The sequence below is a fragment of the Strigops habroptila genome (assembly GCF_004027225.2).
Source record: "Strigops habroptila isolate Jane chromosome 13 unlocalized genomic scaffold, bStrHab1.2.pri S16, whole genome shotgun sequence".
Classification (NCBI taxonomy): domain Eukaryota; kingdom Metazoa; phylum Chordata; class Aves; order Psittaciformes; family Psittacidae; genus Strigops; species Strigops habroptila.
The window spans coordinates 3,523,963-3,532,480 of NW_022651054.1; the positions used below are offsets into that span (position 1 = coordinate 3,523,963).

General features: G+C 42.0%; 1 long non-coding RNA gene across 1 annotated transcript; it reads left to right on the forward strand.

Annotated features, from left to right (window-relative positions):
- Positions 1-166: 166 nt before the first annotated feature.
- LOC115602105 lies at positions 167-6,798 on the forward strand. The gene is made up of 3 exons (XR_003989604.1): positions 167-804; positions 6,222-6,282; positions 6,673-6,798. It is a non-coding gene; the product is annotated as an uncharacterized LOC115602105 (long non-coding RNA).
- Positions 6,799-8,518: the final 1,720 nt, after the last annotated feature.

Below are 8,518 nucleotides of genomic sequence, written 5' to 3' on the forward strand. Positions count from 1 at the left end.
GAGCGGGACGGTCTGCGGGCACCCCGGGGCCGGCCCCTGGCCCAGCGACGGGCAGCGGGCACGGAAGAGGGCGGCTGGGGCTGCGCAGCGGGGCTGGCATCTCGGGCCCTGGCTCAGGGCCGTGCCGCACAGGGCACAGAGCGGAAGGGCCTGTGAGGAAGAGAGCTCCTCGCTTCACGGTTTGGCACTTGTGAAGCCGGCAGCGCTCCTTGATGCGCGCACGAGCACCGAGGGAGAGGCGCGAGGGAGACCCGGCAGAAAGGGACGGTCTTCCTGCGGCGGAGCGAGAGTCGCGGGTCTCGGTCTGCGCCCTGTGCCTCGGGCCTTCGCCCTATCTCGTACCTCACAGGGGAGACCGCGGCTCTCCTCGGGACGTCCCCTAAGGAGAAGTACTGCGAGTGTGGGTTGACAGTGGGAAGTTCCTGTCCCACTAAAATGGCTTTTCTGAAACAAACACGGATTGAACTGTAAAAGAATCAAAAATCCTCTGTCCTCTGCTGTTCTGAAGCATATTTGCTTTTAGTATTCAGTCCAACACACAGAATGAGAGGATTTCCCAGCTGGCTTTGTTACAACATTAAGCCTTGTAACATACCCTGGGGTCACTCCCGAGCAAAAAAGAAGGAGTTTGAAAGAAAACATTGATTTCCAAGGGCAGCTCGTTCCAAGGATAGTTCCTGCACAGAAACAAAGCCTACGAAAACACCAGTTGCAAGTCAGTCCTTAAGTTCTGGTTTCCGTACTGAATGATCTTACCATGTCAGTGCTGGAGGAAGGTCAAGCCCAAGTTACTTTCTCGCTGATGTGAGTTCACACATAGGTATTTTTATAGCAAACATTCCAAACAAATTTCATATCTGATATGCAAAGCCAAGAATGCTGCTTACAGAGAAGCTTAGCTTGGAGGCCAAATGTCTCCTCATGGAACACTACTTGAGTGCAAAGATGCTACAAATGACTTAAGCTGCTAAAGCATCTTTACATTTTTTTTGTTTGTGCCATCATCAGAGTTACTATGTTAGAGTTGTGACAAAGAATGTCATTCTTACACTCCAGCATAAAACCTGTCGGGAGGGACCGTTTGCATCTCTGGAATATAGCCTATGGGGGTGAGAGGGGCGCTTAAGTGCTTTTAAAAAATACAAATGAAATTTCTGTCTTAAAGAGGATTCAAGTTCCCTTATATCCTCTTATTCCTATGGTACCTTTACATACCTCTTGTCCATACGGTCCCTCACCCAAGCAGCTTTCAATAGAATGTAAACTCTTCAAAATATTTGAGAGAATGAATTCAACAAAATTGGCAACATGTCAATCAAAAGCGTAAGTTGGCAATATTAAAAACAGCCAGAGAAGTCAGTTTTGCCTTGTGATTAAATGAAGTATTCCAACCCCTAATGGTAGCATTCCTTGTGCCATGCTCTGTTTGTGATGGATCCCTTTTTTTAAGTATTAATTTGCAGCTGAGGAGACATGGTTTAATCCCCAACTTCACTGTAGTGGTATTGATGTGTCACCTTATGTTTAGTGGTAATCTTTTATTGTTTTGGCTCCTCTGAATTACAGAGATAACGATACATGGAGAATCCTGTTTTGCTTGGGATAGGCTACACTGGGATACAGCCACACTCCCAAACTGGCAGAGCAGTTACAGAAAGCAACTAGAGCAGGAAGCAACCACCATGGTGTTGTAAGACAGCTTCACACCAATTTCTTCTCGTTTTCACACTGATTTCTCCATGACTACTTATCCTTGCCTCACCTCCCTCAAGCCTCTTACTTTCAGTAAGTTGTGTTATTAAACAGCAACAGCAAAGTAGCAAGGCACACTCTAAAACTGACATAACACTCCCAGGCCTGTTTCATCTAGAGACATAGGAGTGAAGGAACCTGCTGGGACAACAATTCCCATCCAATGCTATTGCAGCCACTGCGGTTTAACTGCTGTCCTGCATCCATTCAATTCTGTGTTGCAACATGGGTGAATTACCAACACCCCTTTCTGTATATTTACAGAACCAATTCTATTTCTTTTCAGCTTTAAAAAAAAAACCCCAACAAATGAAGCTGTAATTGCCCCCCTCTGAAGTACATCATCCCACCAATTCTTACCAGGCTCCATCTGTGCTGGTTTGAGATCACTTTTTCAAGACTTTTATTCCATTTTCACCAGGCCTCACCAGCACTTCGCAAAACATTCAATTTTTCTCTGTTTTGACTTGACAGAACCTCTACTTGTAGCACACAGAACTGTGCTCAGGCACCGGAGATTATTAAGCAGAACAGGGGCTTTAATGACAACTGGTTCACTTGCTAAATCATGAAAAAAATTAATGTCTAAAATTATAATTACAAGTCAGATCCTGCCACCAGCTTAAAGTGTAGTCACAAATGGCTGACTTGGTATTTGATGCAAATGAGGAAGCAGAAATCTCTAGTAAGGAGTTCTTCTAGAGGAAGGAAAATGGATTGGAATGATGGTTAATAATGATGGTTAACACTTCATATTTTAAAAAACACACTCTTTCCAAACTGGTTAAAAATATGTATTACATTAAAGCTTGCTGCTTTTCACAGCTAAGTTGTTTAGACTTACACTGCATTCTTGTGACATTTAAAAAAAATCCGAACTAAAGTGACATCTCTCTTATGTCCCAGAGATACAAATGATGTCTAACAAGCAGTAGAATTTTGTTTGAAGAGTGCTTTAAAATAATTTACTTGATCCATTGTATGTACTATGGCTTGCACCAAATTTAATAACACAGATATTCTAGATTGGGAAATCAGACTGGAGGCTTATGATGGCAGTGTCTTTGTTCAGATTAAATTAAGCATGTTCTCAAAGGCATTGAAGCAGGAACCTAGAGATAAGACTTTATATGCTAACCATGGATTAGATCTGGCAGTAAGTTTTTAATGAAGCCTTGTTGGGGAGCATAAGATAATAGATGTTGCTACTATTTAAATGTTATGTCAAAGGTAAATCAAATTAAGATACAGTGGATTTAGACTTAAATGAATGGAGCTCCTCTCTTCTGGCAGAAGAGTGCTCTATATGCAAATCTAACTGGCCACGTGTCCTTTTGATTGCTGTGGTTTATTTAATTAATCACTAATCATAAATTAATTCATAAGCACTTAGCAAATATCTTTAAGTGTCTTTGCATCATTGTCAAGTATCTGTGGAAAAACAGACATTTACTGCTGCACAGGAGCTGCAGGAGGCTTGCAGCAATGTGGCAATCAAAAACAATTCTTAAGAGAGCAGTGTAAGTCCCTAGGATTTCCTGATTTAAAAGTCACTAAAAACAGAAGCCAAAAATGCAAGTTCTAGGCCCTGCTCTGTTATTTTTCTCTAAATCTCTGCCTCTCTTTCCCCAGTATCTGTATCCCGCGCCAGGATATCATTAATTTTTTAAGGATCAGTTCATTTTTGCAATCTACTTCAGAATATATAAATATATGATGCTATTCTATGTAAATGCTGCACTCTATTCTCCAGAATAGTGGCAATCTTTATGCTGAGTATGATAGTAAAAAAACCAAACCAAAACCCATGAGGCTACTCTTTAGTATTAGTACTTACTTAATACAAGATTAGGAAGTAGGGCTGAAGGGGTTTTCAGCACAAAGATGAAAAAGCATCCAGAGAGCTAAAACTAAAGCTGAAACTGCCGTTAAGTGTTGTGTAGAAACTGATGGCCCAAGAAACAATACAAAATAGCACAAGGGAATGAGGAATTGAGAGAATAAGAGGAAAACTCATGTCAAAGGCCAAGGTCAAATAGAGCTGAAGGAGTCTCAAATTTTGTACTTCCACAGAACGTGCCCATAGCACTAAAGATTGTCTGACTCTCCATATCTCATGAGTATTTCCCTATAATTATTACTTAGTTGTAATGTTTTTGTAAAGTAGCTTCATATTATTATTAAGGATCATTTACAAAGGGAGCGATCTGCTAAAACATGCTGTGCGATGGGTCATCCTTAGGAATTTATGTATTAGGAACCCAGTAAAGGAGTTTTGGGGGTTTTATTACTCCAGCAAGTGAGCTTCTGGCCATCAAAGTAAAATCCATGACTACGTGAGCATGTAAAAGCTCAAAAACTCATTTAGGGCTTAAATTTGTTGCATGTCAAAGGTCAGCACTTCAGTCCACTCTCTATTTAAGAAACACTTCCCTTTCTGTCCTGGTCTGCTCCAAGCAACTGGAGGCCGGGAAGGGAAGTCCACTCCAGGCATTTAAACTTGGTAATTTTTTTTTGTTCTTTTGGGTTTTTTAAGGCAAAACCCCAAGCCTGAACAAAAGCATAATCCCACTCTACAAGCATGTAGAAAACTTTGTTTTCTGAAATGGTCACAGAGCAGAAACATAAGAGCAGAATTTATTATCACATTTAATGGATTCTGGCCAGACAAGTCCTATTCACTACACTAGGATTTATTCTTTTAAGACATTTAAGTGCTTTTGAAATGTATATCCCAAATCCCCAACACAGACACAACTGAGAGAACTATCTTCACTTCTCAGTCTGGAAGGAGACTTGGTACAGGACTGTAAGAGCTTATTATCATCTGTAATTTGCATTTCTTGTCACCAGTGAGGATTTGAGACACACTGTGCCAGGCACTGTACAAACATGAGGCAACCTCACTCCTTCCTGCTTCCCAGACAGTGCTGAATGGAGCACAGCAGAGCACACCTCAAATGTCTGAAAAGAGCAGAAGGTGAGAGAGCGATGAAGGTGCAGTTAAAGGTATTCAGTCACTGTAGGCCTGCAGTGTTCATAGCAAAATGGTTTCGTATCTTTCTAATTATAGTGAGCTGATGAATGAGAAAAATACCTCGAATCATTCTCTGCCAATCTAATTCTGATGTTATTAGAGGGAGAGGGGAAGATACAAAAGGCTTCCTCAAAGAACAACAGAACTATGCCATCGCCAGCATGAACTTTGTAGCAAAACACTGCAGGGGAAAAGGCCATGGCTATTATGGTTAAAGATTTAAAACAAAAACCAAAACAAAACAGACGTAATACTGACAGAATTCAGTTTTAATAAGCCCACTGTAACTACCAGAAGCAGATAAGAAAATGAAGTCTTAATGCTGCCTTACCACTAACACTTTCTTAGGAAACCCACTCTATTTTAAATCATTTTTGTGTTGTTTTTTAACCACAAATATTCAGAAGGGATTTCTGCAAACCCAGTCATCATCCACCCCGTTGAAGGGACATGTTAATGAATGCAGTGCTCAGCAGGGTTGTGGTGTGGTGTCACCAGGGGACTCTCAGAGTAGAGATGGTTTGGACTTTTCACCCTTATTTTCAGTCCGAGGGCACTTCTCTTTTTATACCTGCCCTACAGATCCCCACTTCCCAGCACTCTCATGACTGGTTCAAGCAGTGGCCCTTCCCCACCCACACTGACACCGTAACAGCCAGGCTCTGTACCCCTGGCTGGCAGTCAGCCCTGCTACTTCCCAGCAGCAGCAGATGACACTTCATACCTTCCTCCTTCCTGATGAGTCAATACCATATAAGCAGGGTGGGGAGGCAGGAGGGAACAGCATGTCCCTCCCCCTGCCCCAAAGGGTTGAACGCTAGTGACAGTACAGCCTGGAGGTGACAACTACTGCTACGCAGGCAATAGTGACAGCAGACCTGCGATGCACACCCATGTGTGGCAAACACCATACCTGTATATCAGGTTGTGGCAAATATGGGAAGAGAGATTTGGAACAGCAGTGCCCAGTCCTATATGACTGAAAAGACAGCAAGTAGAAGCATCCCACAGGCTCTGAGCTGTGGAGTACCTCTGTTTAATTTTACCAGCCCTTTAGATGAGAATTAATTAATATTTTTGCTGAGCTGTTGGTTTTGTTCAGGGAGTTCATGACAGGTTTAAAGCCACTCAGAATTGCTGCTCAAATTACTACTCAATACATAATTTCAGCTCATGTTATTAATAGTGTTATCTACACAACCAAGGAAAATGAGGCACGTCACATGCATTCTTAGCTATTTTAAGATTTGTGGGTAAGCAATCCTCCACTTTTACTGCAGTTGCCTTTGAAACCCACAGAAGAAAACACCATAAGGCACCCTCCACTCTTGATGTTCTCTTAAGTAAAGCTTCCCTGTGTGTGGAAGTGTGACATAATCACACTTGAGGCCCACAAAGAACAGTAAAAACGCCCTTTTTTTCACCCTGGCAGACTTTGCTGATGTTCCTCCAACCCAGAAGTAACAAGGTGCCACAGCTAATGAAGTCACAAGGTGAGCGGAATGCATTAGAAATTTTTATAAATATCACATCCTTCCTGATTTTCTATCGACCTGTTTGATTATGCCATATAGAGGGAAAAGTGTGATAGAATTAATCAGGCTGCTGGAGTGAACGCTGAAGGAACAGAGGAGCTTTGGCAAGGCTGTTGTTAGCATTGGAAAAGAGAAACTGTGACAAAATAAAAAAGCAGACCTCAATCCAGAAGCATGTCATTCAGAAAGTGAGACATGCTATGATTTATCAACGTAACATGAATTGATGGGAACATAGATCTCCCATCTCAAAGTGTTGTATCTGTGCAGATTAAGAGTAGCATCTGTCATCAGGAAACAATGGGAAAGAAAAATGTTTGATAAAAGCAATTCTGTACTCTCTTGTAGGCAGAAAACCACTGTGTCATCGGAATGGAAGTAAAGATGCCTCTGCAATTCAATCCTCAGCAGCAAAAAATACAAGTGTTGTGACAAGAGGAAGTGCAAATAATTAAATAACAAAAGATCAAATGAAAGGAGTGGCTTTGCCAGGAGTGACTAATGTTTACCCCGTTTCAGAAGGTCCAGATCACATTGTAGAAAAAGGTTGCTTGCATCCCCCCCAGAGCACAGCAGCAAATCGGGGCACGGCAGGCAGTGGCTTACCACTGTGGCACAACAGGGCAACTTTCCCTTTCAAAGAAAGGGCTTCTTTCTTCTCAGCTCAACAGCTGCTGCACACAGGGTCTCCAACATCTTAGCAGTTTGATTGTTGTACATAGAAAAAGCAATACCAAAGCATATGACATGTAACAACTTCATGAATGTTTTGCCAGCAGTTGATACAATAGAAAGCACATCTCAAAACAGCAGGGCAGCAGAGTAAAACAAAAACCATGGAGCCAGCACTGTCATGTCATTTGGCACATCCTCACACTTCCCTTAATGCCGTTTCAGATCTTGGAAGGGAAGGCCAAAGCATCTTATTTGCTAATTAAGGTTTCACATGATTCAAACACTGAACAAACAAAGGACATCCCCAACTAGAGAGACCTGCCAGCCTTCATGACATTGCCAACAGACTGATGTCTCAGTTCAGTGCTTTCATGACACAGATAGTGAAAGAACTTTGGACAACTGCATAAACAAATGTGTATGCACATGCACACATTTTTATGCTGGTATGCACACACTACCTCTGATCGTGATCCAAAAGTTACACCTCCCTGTTTGAGTTAAGGACACTCCAGACACCCTGCAGACACAGGCGTAACAAATAGAAGACATGAAAATAACAGACTTCTATTTTATGGTGCCAAATGGCTAATGATAGTAATTAAGGATTTTAAAGTTCTTTACCAAGTAGCATTATCTAAGATAACATCATGCCTATAATCTGGCCAGAGTCAATGAAGAACTGCTGATCAAGCCACCAAGGCAAAAAAAGAGTCCAGTGGCTTGCCATCTGCTCAAAGCTCTGCATTACACCTCATCCCCCTCCGTACAGCAGTGAGCCACAACAGGATGCAGATGACCAGACTGTTCAGCTGTCATTTCAGCTGAACACGCACTGGCTGTTGATGTGTTACAGTGGACTCTCAAAACCAAACATGACATATCGCTGCTGGACAAATAGCTCCTTCAACATCTTGCCTTGCCATTTTTGTGGGTTGATTGCACCCACACAGCAAGGTAAGTGTCAGGGGTTGATCAAAATTTTGCCTACTGTATTAAGTATTTGCATGTGGTTTTATTATATAGAACACACTGCTAAATGATCCATGAAAGCCTTTGGCACTCACTCTCCCTTTGGTTAGAAGCCCAGCTACTCCTAGAAGAGCTTTTGGCCTAGCAGTTCCTTTCAGCTACTCCACTAAAAATTAGGTCTGGAATACTGAGTAGATTCTCAAGCAGATTCTTAGCAATAAAAGAAAAGTTCAGAGTAGCTGGAGATTCCCAAATTGTTGCAGCTTGAAAAAGAAAATAGGTTCGTTCAAGGAAGGGAGCAATTTGAAGTTTTTATAAAACACTTGAACGCCTCAATGATGGACAAGAGTTTCTCCACTCATTTCTCTTTCTCTTACCACTTCTCCACTGTTTCTTCCACTTTCAGGTAGTTTCAATTTATCCCTCCATTTTTACCACACAGTTAACTAACAGCCTTCTAGTTTAGATTCTGCTGGTTTTAGTGCCGAGGTACCAGCTCTGCATCCCTGCAAGCTAGTACATGTATGACCTTGAAATTTTCTCTGTA